General features: G+C 49.5%; 1 non-coding gene across 1 annotated transcript; it reads left to right on the top strand.

Moving 5' to 3' along the window:
• Window positions 1-3,623: 3,623 nt before the first annotated feature.
• On the top strand, window positions 3,624-3,743 carry LOC142449674 (small nucleolar RNA SNORA61). The gene has a single exon (XR_012784797.1). It is a non-coding gene; the product is annotated as a small nucleolar RNA SNORA61 (small nucleolar RNA).
• Window positions 3,744-11,930: the final 8,187 nt, after the last annotated feature.

The raw sequence follows: 11,930 nt of genomic DNA, 5'->3' as shown, positions 1-11,930 counted from the left end.
AGTGCGGGATGGAGCGAGAACTGTGTTGGTGGCCAGTCACACAAAGGAAAGATGTGCCATCTCTTCCCGGGTGGGATTTAGGTTGAATCAAAACACTCACGCGCTCACATCGGGGTCATGAGAGGGGATAGCCACTCTGCAAAGAACGCAGGACCTCAGTTCAGGAATTGGAGCCCAGGGTCCTTCCGTGACTGCTTCCCCCAAACCAGTCCTCTTGCTCTAGGGTGAGCTCAGGCCTCGTGCTCAGAGTCGTATGCTAAGAGAAGGCAAGGAATGTACACCTTCCCACCCCCAGCAAAACCACCTCCTTCCCCGTTCATCCTGAAGGATGCATGCTCCGGCCGTCTGCCCTTCGGAGCGCTGATTTGGCGTCTGCTCCCACTGCGCTGCCCACGGCGGGGGATGCGGCACCAGCTCTTCACGCTGAACAGAGCACATCCCCCACTTCACGGGCAGAACACACCCACGCCAGGGCTGTATTGTCATTAACCAGGCCCTACAATTGGTATAGTTTTTAATGCAGAATGGTCGATCCCTTTCCAGCAGCGCAGGAAATCAGAATGTTCGAGTCTATGCCTGATCAATTAATTACAAGAGTTCTCGGCCAGTGCCCAGCCATTCAGATGTCGAGGCAAACGTGTCACTGATGTAACACTATGTGGATTTGATTTGGCCTCATCTTTACTCCTCCAATATACACAAGCTAAACACCTCTGCGGGGGAAGAGAGGGTGTCCCAGAGATTTCAACTTGCACAAGGGAAATGACTTGCTGCAAAGAGTGCACTCCGGAGGTTGTGGGAGGTATCCGGAATAAGGCAAAACCAACCCCTCCCCTCCAACTCTATGGCCATCAAGTCAATTCCAACAGATAATGACCCTACCGGCTGGAGCTGAGCTGCCCTACGGAGTTCCCAAGGATGTGATCTTTATGGGAGTCTGCCCCATCTTCCTCTAGCAGAGTAGCCCGTGGGTGTGTTCAAACGACCAACCATTGGGTTAGCAGCGAGGCCCTGCTTGTCCATGGTGCCACCTAGGTTTCGCAGCACAAAGCAGGCCACAGGTCAGTCCTGTGACAGTAAGGGACCTGGGAGAGGGGACAAAGAGAAGGTGGAAGCAGAGTATAAGAAGGTATGGTGGTTGTATCCAAGACCAACTACAGACTGGCAGAGACCAGTGCAAGATGAAAATGTAGGACCTGTGCCGATAAAAAATATTCATAATCCCAAGAAAGCGACAGGAGAGCAGTAAGCCAAGAGGGAAGCACCAGGCCCTGGGGGCTGATGAGTCTCAGGCCCACAGAGCGGACATGGGTCTAGGTCTAAGGGAGAAAAGGATATCTCCTGAGGCAGACAGGATACCTGTGTGGTGCAGATGGTCAACATGCTTGGCTGCTAAGGGCAAGGTTGGAGGCTCGAGGCCACCCAGAAGAAATGCTTGGATACCTCCTTGAGAAATCAGCCACGGAAAACCCTGTGCAGCTCTGTTCTGACAGGCACAGACTCTACGCACGGGCAGCCGGGGAGCAGACTGTCAAACTCTAGTCAAGCAAAATGTCCCAGTCCCCCTTGCTCTCAGGAACCACCATGTGGGAATGCTAGCAGAGACAGATCAAGCCTGACCCACCCCGGATATACAAGTGACGCAAGAGGGAAGAACGGTCAGTCATGATGTTCATTCCAATCTGCGGCAATTCTCCAATGACTTTGCCGTGACTCGTGATTCATCTCAGCCCCCAAACTCCAGATCTATGTCAGGACATTCTGATATAATTTTAAGCAAGTATATTACTGATGCCCAGTCAAACAATCTCTTGTAAATGTCCTTTTATAAGGGCCGGAAACCCAAACATTAAAAGCAGTTCATTTTAATGTGTCACTACTTTCTATTTTTAGCTATACATTTTGTATCTGCTCAGGCCTCGCAGAATGAAATGCAATTCGAGATATGCTGCAGCTGTTTAGAAACACAAAGTTCAAAGGGAGGATGCAGCATGGAGACACAACAACAGGTTGGACAGAGATGCGGCTATGTGAATTGGATAGTGATGGCCACTTTGGAATCCAAGGCAGCCAAAGGCATCGCTGAAGAGCTGGACTGAGTGCTAAGTGGAAGGAGAAACTACAAAAACCAGCAGACTTGGAGAATTTGGGATCACCGATTCACTGACAGCTAAATCTGCACCATGTGGCCATTCTGAGAGAAAGCAAGCCGTTTTTCTAAAGAAAAGTGCTGTCACCCGCAGAAGGACTGATCCACAGCCTGTGAAAGTCAAGTGCCCTCACCCCATCTAGCAGCTCCCACCCCACCTAACCTCTTGTGCTACAGGCAGTGGACCTCTGGTGCTCTACTCCTGCACCATCCCCCATCCCCAGACTGCCACAGTCCAGCAGCACCACCACCACCTCCCCTGAGAGCCAAGGCCCACCTAGCCACTGGTATCAGGGAGTGATGGAACCGTGGTGCCTCTTCTACTGCTTCAGCCACTGTGCGGATGGCCCCTGGACTCCTGGTACACACTGCTCTGCCCAGCTCCTGGCCTCAGGAGCCCAAAGACAGGAAGTGCCCACTGCTCTGCCTACACACCTGTACTATGGGCACAAAGACCCAGAGCAGCCTCTCCCCCATGTTACATTCTAGTACACAGGGTCAATTCCCTCCTATTGGGCACCCCTGGATTGGTGGCATACCCCTGCCTGCACTCCCATACTGTCCCCTGACTCCCACACCTGGAAGCTTGTGCCTGCTCCAACCACCACTGGGCAATCATGCTGACCTGAGAACACTCTTAATCATTTCTACGCCTGTGCACCCTCACCCCAACTAGGCAGCAACTGGCAGTGTGCACACACAACATACAACCCAAGCCCAGAGAGCCATCATCTCACCAGCCAGGTCAAGTATACGCTCAGCTACAACACAAGACCGGAGCACACAGACTTGCTATCATACTCACAGCCTCGCCCTACCCTCCTTGACACAAGTGGTGAGAGCTCCCGGGGACCTGGACTAATTACTATGGCAGCATGCACACCTCCTTGGATATATCAAAACCAAACAGAAACTCAGGACACAGCAAACAAGCGCACAGTAAAATTTAAAATGTATAGCTAACACTTTAGTGCCTTAGAGACAATCAAGCCCAAAGTAACCCCAGTACTATTCGGTCAAGTTCAACTCATAATAACTAATCGGGTTTCTGAGATTCCTGAGCTGCAAACCTTTAAGAGAGCAGACAGCCTCCTCTTTCTCTTGGAGCTAGCAGACAACGTCAAATCACATGAAGAAGCAGAACAAGTGAAAAACCAGGAAACCTTTCAGAAAAGGATGTGGCAATTGAACCACCAGACAAGGAATTCTAAAGATCAATTATAGGATTCTCAAAGAGATCAAGAGAGAGAGCACAAAAAATAGGCAAAACAAGGGAAGACAGAGATAAAAATCAAAGAAAACATAAATTCCAGATATATCCAAAGAGATTTGTCAAAGATTTGCTGGTAATGAATTCTGTACAGATAGGCCCCCCCCTCCCCCCAAAAAACTCACCAAGACCTATCATATTAGGCTTGCCAATGACAATAAAAGAATCTGAGAGCAACTAAGGAAAAACAAAAAAGTCACCTTCACCCTCCAGTTCCCTTTCCCATCTGATGAAAACACTGGTCTGGGTGGGCATAAAAGGAGGAGAAGAAACACTGAAGCTGCCCGTCAGTGCTCTTGGCGCTCGGGCTAGTTTCAGACAGGGCAAAAGCAACAAAAAAAATTGTCACCTTCGAAGGAGATCCAGTAATATGAAGCGCTGCTGGCTTCTCAGCAGAAGTCATATAGGGAAGAAGGCAATGGGATATATATATATATATATATATATATATATATATATATACACACACACACATATATCCCATTTAATATATATCCCATTTAATATATATTCTGAAAAGATAAAAAGAATATCAACCAATAATTCTACATCCAGAAAACCTCTCAGTTCCTGTTGTTAGGCACCATCAAGTTGGCCCCGACCCATAGCAACCGTATGAACAATAGACGAAAGCACTGCACGGTCCTGAGCCTTCCTCCCCAGTGTTCCCATGTCTGGGTCCACTGATGCAGCCACTGTGAATCCATCGCCTCAGCGACCTTCTTCTTTCCCACTGGACCAGGGCCTGGTCTCTCCTGGACAGCATGTACGAAGTGTGTAGATGAAGTCCCACCATCCTTCCTGTAAGGAGCTCTCCGGCCGTACTTCTTCTCATACAGACTGGTTTGTCCTTTTAGCCATCAAGGCTATGTTCAATACGCTTCGCCAGCCCCAAACTCTCAATGGTGATGATGACATTAGGAGTTTTCAGGTTAAAAAAGGTGGGTGGGGGGGGGCAGAATTTGTTAAAACCAAACTTATATTTAAAGGAGGATTTAAAAAAAAAAGAACAATAGCAGACAACAGCCAAGACTAGGACAAAAGACAACATTAACCAGCTACCAACTCAGATAGAGAATTAAAAACAAACAAACAAACAAAGGAAAAGACTGAAAACCAGGGAACCAGAGGCGCCAATCAGTAAATGAGGATGGAAATCAACGTTTATCAGCATTCTTATTCCACACTTGCTTGGGAGTCCTAGCTAGCACAATAAGGCAAGAAAAATAAATAAAGGACATTTGAATTAGTAAGGTAAAAGTAAACCCCTCTATTCACACATTACATAACCCTATACTTAGACAATTCCAAGGAAATCCCCCAAAAGGTTCTAGGACTAATAGATGAATCCAGAAGGGCAACAGGATACAATGTTAACATATAGAAATCACTTGAATTCCCCTATACTAAGGAAGAGCGCTGTGGACAGAAAATCAGAGAAACAAGACCATTGGGTTTCTGAGAATGCAGGAAGGGGTGAAAAATTCACATGCACGGAGATGAGGGGACCCAGGGCAGAAGGAGGGAGAGCACTGAGAGGTTGTCTGGAATACAGCCGATGCTACAGAACACGCAACACACAAACAAAGTCTCCACGATAACTGACGCGCTCTGTGAACTTTCATCTGAGACACATATCAAACGGAAAATAGCAACCAAGGCAAAAAGGAAAGCCCCCTAGGGCCTTATCATTTAAATCTTCAAAGATAAGATTTTAAAAGCCTGTGGATATTTACGCAAACTCATCTGAAGGTTTCAGAATGCTAGACAAGTAATTTTCCTCAGAAGTCTACAAAGTTTATTATAACATATCAGAATGTTGGATTGCAGATTGACTTTTGTTCCACCTGTACATAGACCACAAGGCAGTCATTTGGCTAGAACAAGGGATTCTGATGGCTTAAAATCAAGAAAAGTGTATGTCTGTCCTCTTAACATGTGTATCCAATCTGTACACTGAGCAAATAACCCAGGAAGGTGGACGATCTGAATAGATCCGTGCAGCAGGTTGGGAGGGACACTGGTTACAAGCAGAGATCTGCTCGCTGAAAGGGAGGAAGACTTGAAGCACTCACTGAGGAAGATCAAAGGCTACAGGCTTCAGGACGGGTTATGACTCAACAAAAAGAAAACAAAAATCCTCACAACTAGATCAATAAATAACATCATGATAAACAAGATTAAAACTGCCAAGGATTCTGTTTTATTTGGCTCCATAGCCAATGTCCGTGAAACGTCTCAGGAGTGAAAGAAGCAAGTGATACGTTGCTCTGGGAAACTCTACAGCAAGAGACGTCCCCAAAGGGCTCAAAGCAAGGATGTCACTGGGAAGACTAAGGAAGACCTGGAAGAGGCCATGGTCTGCCAGCCAAGTCGTACCCTTGGAACATGAACAAAAACACCGACGGCTGAAGAAGACTGGATGCTTTTGAATGATGGTGTTGGCCAAGAAATGGGAGTACTATCTTGGAATGCCACACCAAACAAGTCTGAGTTGGAAGATGTAAAGTCGGGATGCTCCTTAGAAGCAGGAAAGGTGAAATGTCCATTGCCTGCACTCTGGACTGACCCAGTGGCTACCTTGGTGGGTGGAAGCAGAGCACAGCTGTGGGGATGCTACAGTGTTTTGTTCTGGGGTACACACGGTTGTGATGGTTTGGAACCAACATGACGGGACCTAAGAAAGACAATGTTCAGAGGATGCTCGATTTCTAGGTCTCGCAGCATCTGGGGAATTCGTGAAGGGATAAAGGGGACAGGGTCCAAGAGAAATGCTTCCATTTGTCTTGAGTAAAGCAGGACATCTATGGCCTCTGGGCCCACGTTCCATCTGACAATGACGGCAAGGCTCCTAGCTCAGGGGCTGGCACAGTGGACATCATCCACCTGTGACCAAGATTCACATCTTTGTCACTTAGGAGGAACACAGCATATCACTGCATCACGACACCGGTGAGGGCAGAACAAGGGACAGAAGCGCCCCTCGTGAGGCACAATACACCTTCAGCACCACTGCCAGCCCTGAGAAGCTTCCTGGCTGAAGGGAGACACTGCGAGGGATGCAAGAGTTAGAGACAACAGTGGTCTCCATGGCGACATACACAGTCCTATAGGAGTTACGGACACACAGCTCAATTTATGCAGGTGTTTGCTTCTCTGGGCGAGTAAATGCCACGCTTCTCTAAAAGTGCTCCGTAGAGAGGGAGGGCATCTCTCTCAAGGAGTCTCAGGGCCCTCTCAGGTCCCCCCATCTCTTCGCACTGAGGACAGGTCCCTGTGTGGCACCCATGGCTCCTACCCTAAGGGCTGGCAGTGGCACCACAGACGAGCAGCTTGGAGAAAACACACACCACCCAGAAAACCCTGAAAGACCGGGGGTTGCGGTGAACTGGACACATCGTGACAGCATGTCTTCCTGTTTGTCTGGGACTTCCTGCTGGCTGCCACCCTGCCTCACCTTTTGACAGGTGTGCATCTGGAACCACTTTGCACTAACAGCGTTCATTCCAGAGTGGCTCTCCATCTGCACCAGGAAGGGAGAGCAGATTAGACACCCCACTGTAAGTGTGAGGCATGTCCTACCAGTAGCAAGTGGATGCAGGAAGCATTACATTCTGACCTGGAAAGATGGAGCAGCTGAAAATTGACTCCCTGTGCATTCCCCACAGGACCAAAGAAAGTAACCCAGCCCATCCCACCAGGGGCACCAGCCACAGGTACAGCCCAGCCGTGAAACACAACGGAGGGACTGCCACCCACGGAAACATGCACCGGGGACCTGTTTAACGTTCACCAAAGCAATGTCGCTGATGGTCAAGGCAGGCAGAACCAGGCACAGGCACACAGGCTACCTGATCCCAAGAACTGCCTTGCCAATCCCAGGCATGGGGATTTTCCAGCCCGGTGACATGCCATGATCCTCCTGCAAACGTTCACTGCACGGTGAGTCCCTTCTAGCTGTCACAAATCTCCGTGGAACACAGCCACCACCCTACTGGTTCTGAGCCACCTGGGATGGGTGCAGTCAACAGCAGCACCCACCGAGCCACATGTACAGTGTCTCGGCGAACGTGGGATATGGACTTAAAGGCAAGAACCACCGTCAGTGTCCTAGAGCTGTGAGCTTCCCAGCAGGCAAAGTCAGTGGAGGGTGGTTTTCCATGTGTGAGCACTTCGGAAACGGCCCATTTCACGACTCAATTATGATGCAGATAAGACAGAAAAGAGGGGTGAGGTCATAACAATTCAAGCGATCAGACTTAAAAAAATGTTTAAAGGAAAAAAAGAGGCAAAAAAGCCCAAATCTCATAAAAATGCAACATGTGTAACTTATCATGCAAACCTCTGTAGAAGGATAATTAGTGAAAATAAAAATAGCAGAGTTGTCCTTCACGAGACCTGAGAAGATTAGTATTTCTACACCCATGTGTAGGCATCTCAGCGGCCCATTCCCCATGGTTACGCCGCCATGCTTGTGTTTTGGCCAGAGCTACCAGAGGAAGCCGGCGCAATCCCGTCAGCAGGCATCTTGGAGTGGGTCATTTCTGCTCCTTGAAGGCACGCTGCTATATCGCCGGAAATCCTTGCGAAACGATACACAACCAGAAGCGTGTGGGACTCACACTGCGTGTGCGTATCCAGTCCAGTCAAAGGCAAGCAGCCGGCTGAAGGCCATGGCCAGCCAACGGTAAGAGTCTACAGGTCCACAGCCGTGCCTCCAGAGGTGTGGGTACCTCCCAGTCAAGGGCAGCGGTAGCATAATCAGTAGCACAGAGACATTTGAATCGTGCCCAACCCCAACAAGGTAGAATGGACCATGACTGGGGCAGGGCGGGGCAGGAATGGGGGGCTGGGGGAGAGAGGGGAAGAGCGGGGGAGGGCTGGGACACCCACAAAACACAGTAGCAGACACAGCATGGCCACAAGCATCAGCAAGCACACAGGAGCACGCATACGACAGAACACGACAGAGCATTCAAAACATACATATGATAGAAAAGATGGTTTCTCACCCTGAAAACAACACTGGAACTTTGGTTTGCAGGCCCCGCTATGCCCATATGCCCTCCTCGTCATCCTGCGGAGGCCCGAGGTAGGAGGTGCCCGGAGAGGAGGGCGCAGCGGAATGAAAGAAGAGAAGGTTAGTTACACCATGATGCCTGGAGAGGCACTCTGAGCTCCACTCTGCTTTTTGATCTTTAAACGCAAGGACAAAAAGAAATCCATACAACTTCAGTTCCCCATTGCCGGCTTGTCAAATACATAACTGAGCCCTGCAGCCATGGTAACCCCACACAAAAACACTCCGCCCCGCTGACTCTGCCTGTGTCAAGATTGGATTAGAAGATTTCAATTAGTCTACATTAACAGACGATTATTTTTTTGGAAAGCCTGCGATCTGAATCGCATATGCCTAAGGAGTAGATTAAACTTTTTAAGTCAGCAGAGAAGTAATTATAGTAATCAAATACCCTTAATTTCTCTTAAGCTTAATATATCAATAAGGGCTGAAGAGGAATTAAAAGCAAACCCCAGCACCCCCTAAGAAGCCCTCATCCCCTCGCACGGGACAAGCTCCTGAGCACGCAGCCGAACGTTCACACAGGCTATGGTGCAAAGGACCAAGCACACGGAGACGCCCGGCTTTGACAGGTTCTCCTCACGGACCAGGGCTCCGCTCCTGGGGGCACGTCCACCATCACCATCAGGATGTTTCCGCACATGAGGAGCAGACATTCCGTTCAGGAGAACGCTCGCAGCCCCACTCTGTTTACTCTAAAGCGAGTCCCACTGTGAATACACGGGGCCTGGCGTGGTCCACGGGCCTGCTCTTGGAAACATGTCCCCAGGTCTCTGGCGACCGTCCCTGCTGTGGGACCAGCTTGTAGGTGAGGAAACCGTGTCTTTCTAACAAGATGGACTTGCTTCCAACATGCAAGCTCCCGGTTTGGAGCATGAATTCTCCCTGTTTGTGGCAAAGGCTGAAACACAGCACAGGAGATGGAGTACAGTGGCCCGTAGCCTGCTCTCCCCGTGGTGAGCAGCCGTGTGAGTTCACCCGTCTCTACAGAAGTCACATTTGTGTCACGATTCATTTCTGCTTTGAAAACCAGGAGCAGGAAACACAAAACCCGAAAGAGAACAAAGCCAGCAACACCCCCCCTGCCCCCAAGACTCACACAGACACAACCTTGCCATAGTTTCCCACTCCTGGGATCCTGTTAAGAGTCATCATACTCCGTTGAATCATGAGGAAATAGCTGAATTGGACCTTGTTGCACCACACTTCACAACTGTCACCCTGTGGGTGTCCCTGGGCATCAGGACCACCTGGCCCAGCTTCCTGCAGCCTGGCCCAAGGCCTTCCAGAGGGAAGGGACACTGTAGTCATGGACTGCCACGCCAGACTCGCTAATGCACAGGGTGGTGGGACAGCCGATTGTCTCCCACTGTCGTCTTACTTGCGAAATGGTGGGTCCTGAAGCGTGGGTGTGCTTGGTTCCCTCCGTACATGCAGGTAAGTTACCGGGCATGTTTCAATCTCCTCTGAGGAGAGGTCCGGGGCTCGCTAGGCGGCTGGAGGGCCCAGCACCCACAAGGATTAGGAAATGCTCAATTAGTTTAGTCCATCAAATGTTTGTGCAGAGTCGGGATCGGAAAACTACAGATTTTGCACATGAAAGTTTCAGCAGCAATATTCTGACAAAAGATAAGGTGCAATGGATGGTCTTAGCTGGGCTGTTTCTGGTCTTAGTTTCTTGTATTTATGGTCTTGTAAACAGACTAACCATTGCTTTGGGCAGTAAATGTCCCTTTTGCCTATGTGACTCTGGAAATGGGTATGTTTGCGTTTGTGGCCCTTCCTCTCCATCCCTGGAGACAGACAGGGCTGATGCCCCGTTTGTGTTTGGAAAGAGCAGAGCAGGGATCCTAGGACATCCACCATTGGGGCCCCGGAATTCTAGCGACCCCTCGAAACTCAAAGGGCACTGTTGTGCGGATGTATGTTAAGCAGGTTCCACTGGATAGGGGCTCTCCCTTTCTTCGTAAGGTTTATGACCCCCAACGCAGCTGTGGCCGGGAAACTTCAGGCTCAGAGAGATGCTAGGACATCCCAACATAGCACAAGGGGGAGCTTTCCCTAAAAAGCAGTCATAGGTCCTTGTGCATGGTTTCCTAAATGGCTGTAATATCACTTTGCTTGCAGCTTATTTCATTTTGTATTTAAAACCCAACACTAGGTATACATTCAGCCTCCACTAAAATCCATCCATAGAGGGTCTTAACGTTTTGGGGGGTTTTGGTTTTTGTTTTCAAGTAATAAAGAAAGAAAACAAAAGCCAGAAAATCTGCTGCCTCCTGAATCCTCCAAGATGGGCTTAGCGCAACGCAGTCTAAAGCAAATCACTTTTAGCAAACGAAATACATTAGAAAGCGGGTAATTAATTATGACTGAAGCAGACAGGAGCTGCAGCTTGCAAATACACACTGCCAATACCACCAGCGGGCCACGTCCAGTGCAGGAATAGAGGGGGCTCCCCCTGTCGGGGGCTATTAAAAACCAGATGTTGAGATCGATGTCTTGTAGGCTGGTGAACAGAGTAAAGGAATACGACAGTCCAATATAAACTCTGCTAACATTTAGCATAGCAGAAATGTGGACAAATTCCTTGAGAGAACTTGGAATGCTGTGCTTTTTCTTTTTTTGTGGACGGCAGGTTTCTTCCATCAATTCTGAGATCCCTTCAGAGGAAAGAGGGCAAAGCCCGTGGCCAATTCTGGTTTCCTAACTCTTCAAGGCTCAGCCTTGATGTGACCCCACGCACCAAGTGACCTGGGTCCAAGTGGGCATCTGCTTGGGACAGAACAAGAGGGGGCGGGGGGTGGAAGGGGGCAGGGCAAGAGCAAAGCAGACGAGGAGTCCACGTCTTTCCAGCTGGGACTAGCGCCGACTGCAGCTCTGGACGCAAATATTAATTTGCTCAGTGACCTTCCCCACACAGAAATGCTAATTTGGGCCCCCCAAATCAGAAACAGCACTTGATCCCTCCCTTCTATAATTATGCCAAGTTATTTAGAAGTACTTGGTGGTGGTGGTGGTGGTGGTGGTGGTGGTGGTGGTGGTGGTGGTGGTGATGGTGGTGGTGGTGGAGGAGGTGATGGTGGTGGTGGTAGAGGTGGTGATGGTGGTGGTGTTGGTGGTGGTGATGGTGATGGTGGTGGTGGTGGAGGTGGTGGTGGTGGAGGAGGTGATGGTGGTGGTGGTGGTAATGGTGATGGTGGTGGTAGCGGTGGAGGAGGTGATGGTGGAGGTGGTGGTGATGATGGTAGTGATGGTGGAGGTAGAGGTGGTGGTGATGGTGGTGGTGGTGGTGATGGTGGAGGTGGTGATGATGGTGGTGGTGGAGGAGGTGGTGGTGGAGGTGGTGATAGTGGTGGTGGTGGTGTGTGTTTTAAAATGCATCTCTCAGACCTGGGAACACTTGCTCTTTCTCTGCTCCCAGTCTGCTT

The sequence above is a fragment of the Tenrec ecaudatus genome, chromosome 5, assembly GCF_050624435.1.
Source record: "Tenrec ecaudatus isolate mTenEca1 chromosome 5, mTenEca1.hap1, whole genome shotgun sequence".
Taxonomy (NCBI): Eukaryota; Metazoa; Chordata; class Mammalia; order Afrosoricida; family Tenrecidae; genus Tenrec; species Tenrec ecaudatus.
Note: the sequence above shows the minus strand (reverse complement) of the source record. Positions and strands in the feature narration are given on the sequence as shown.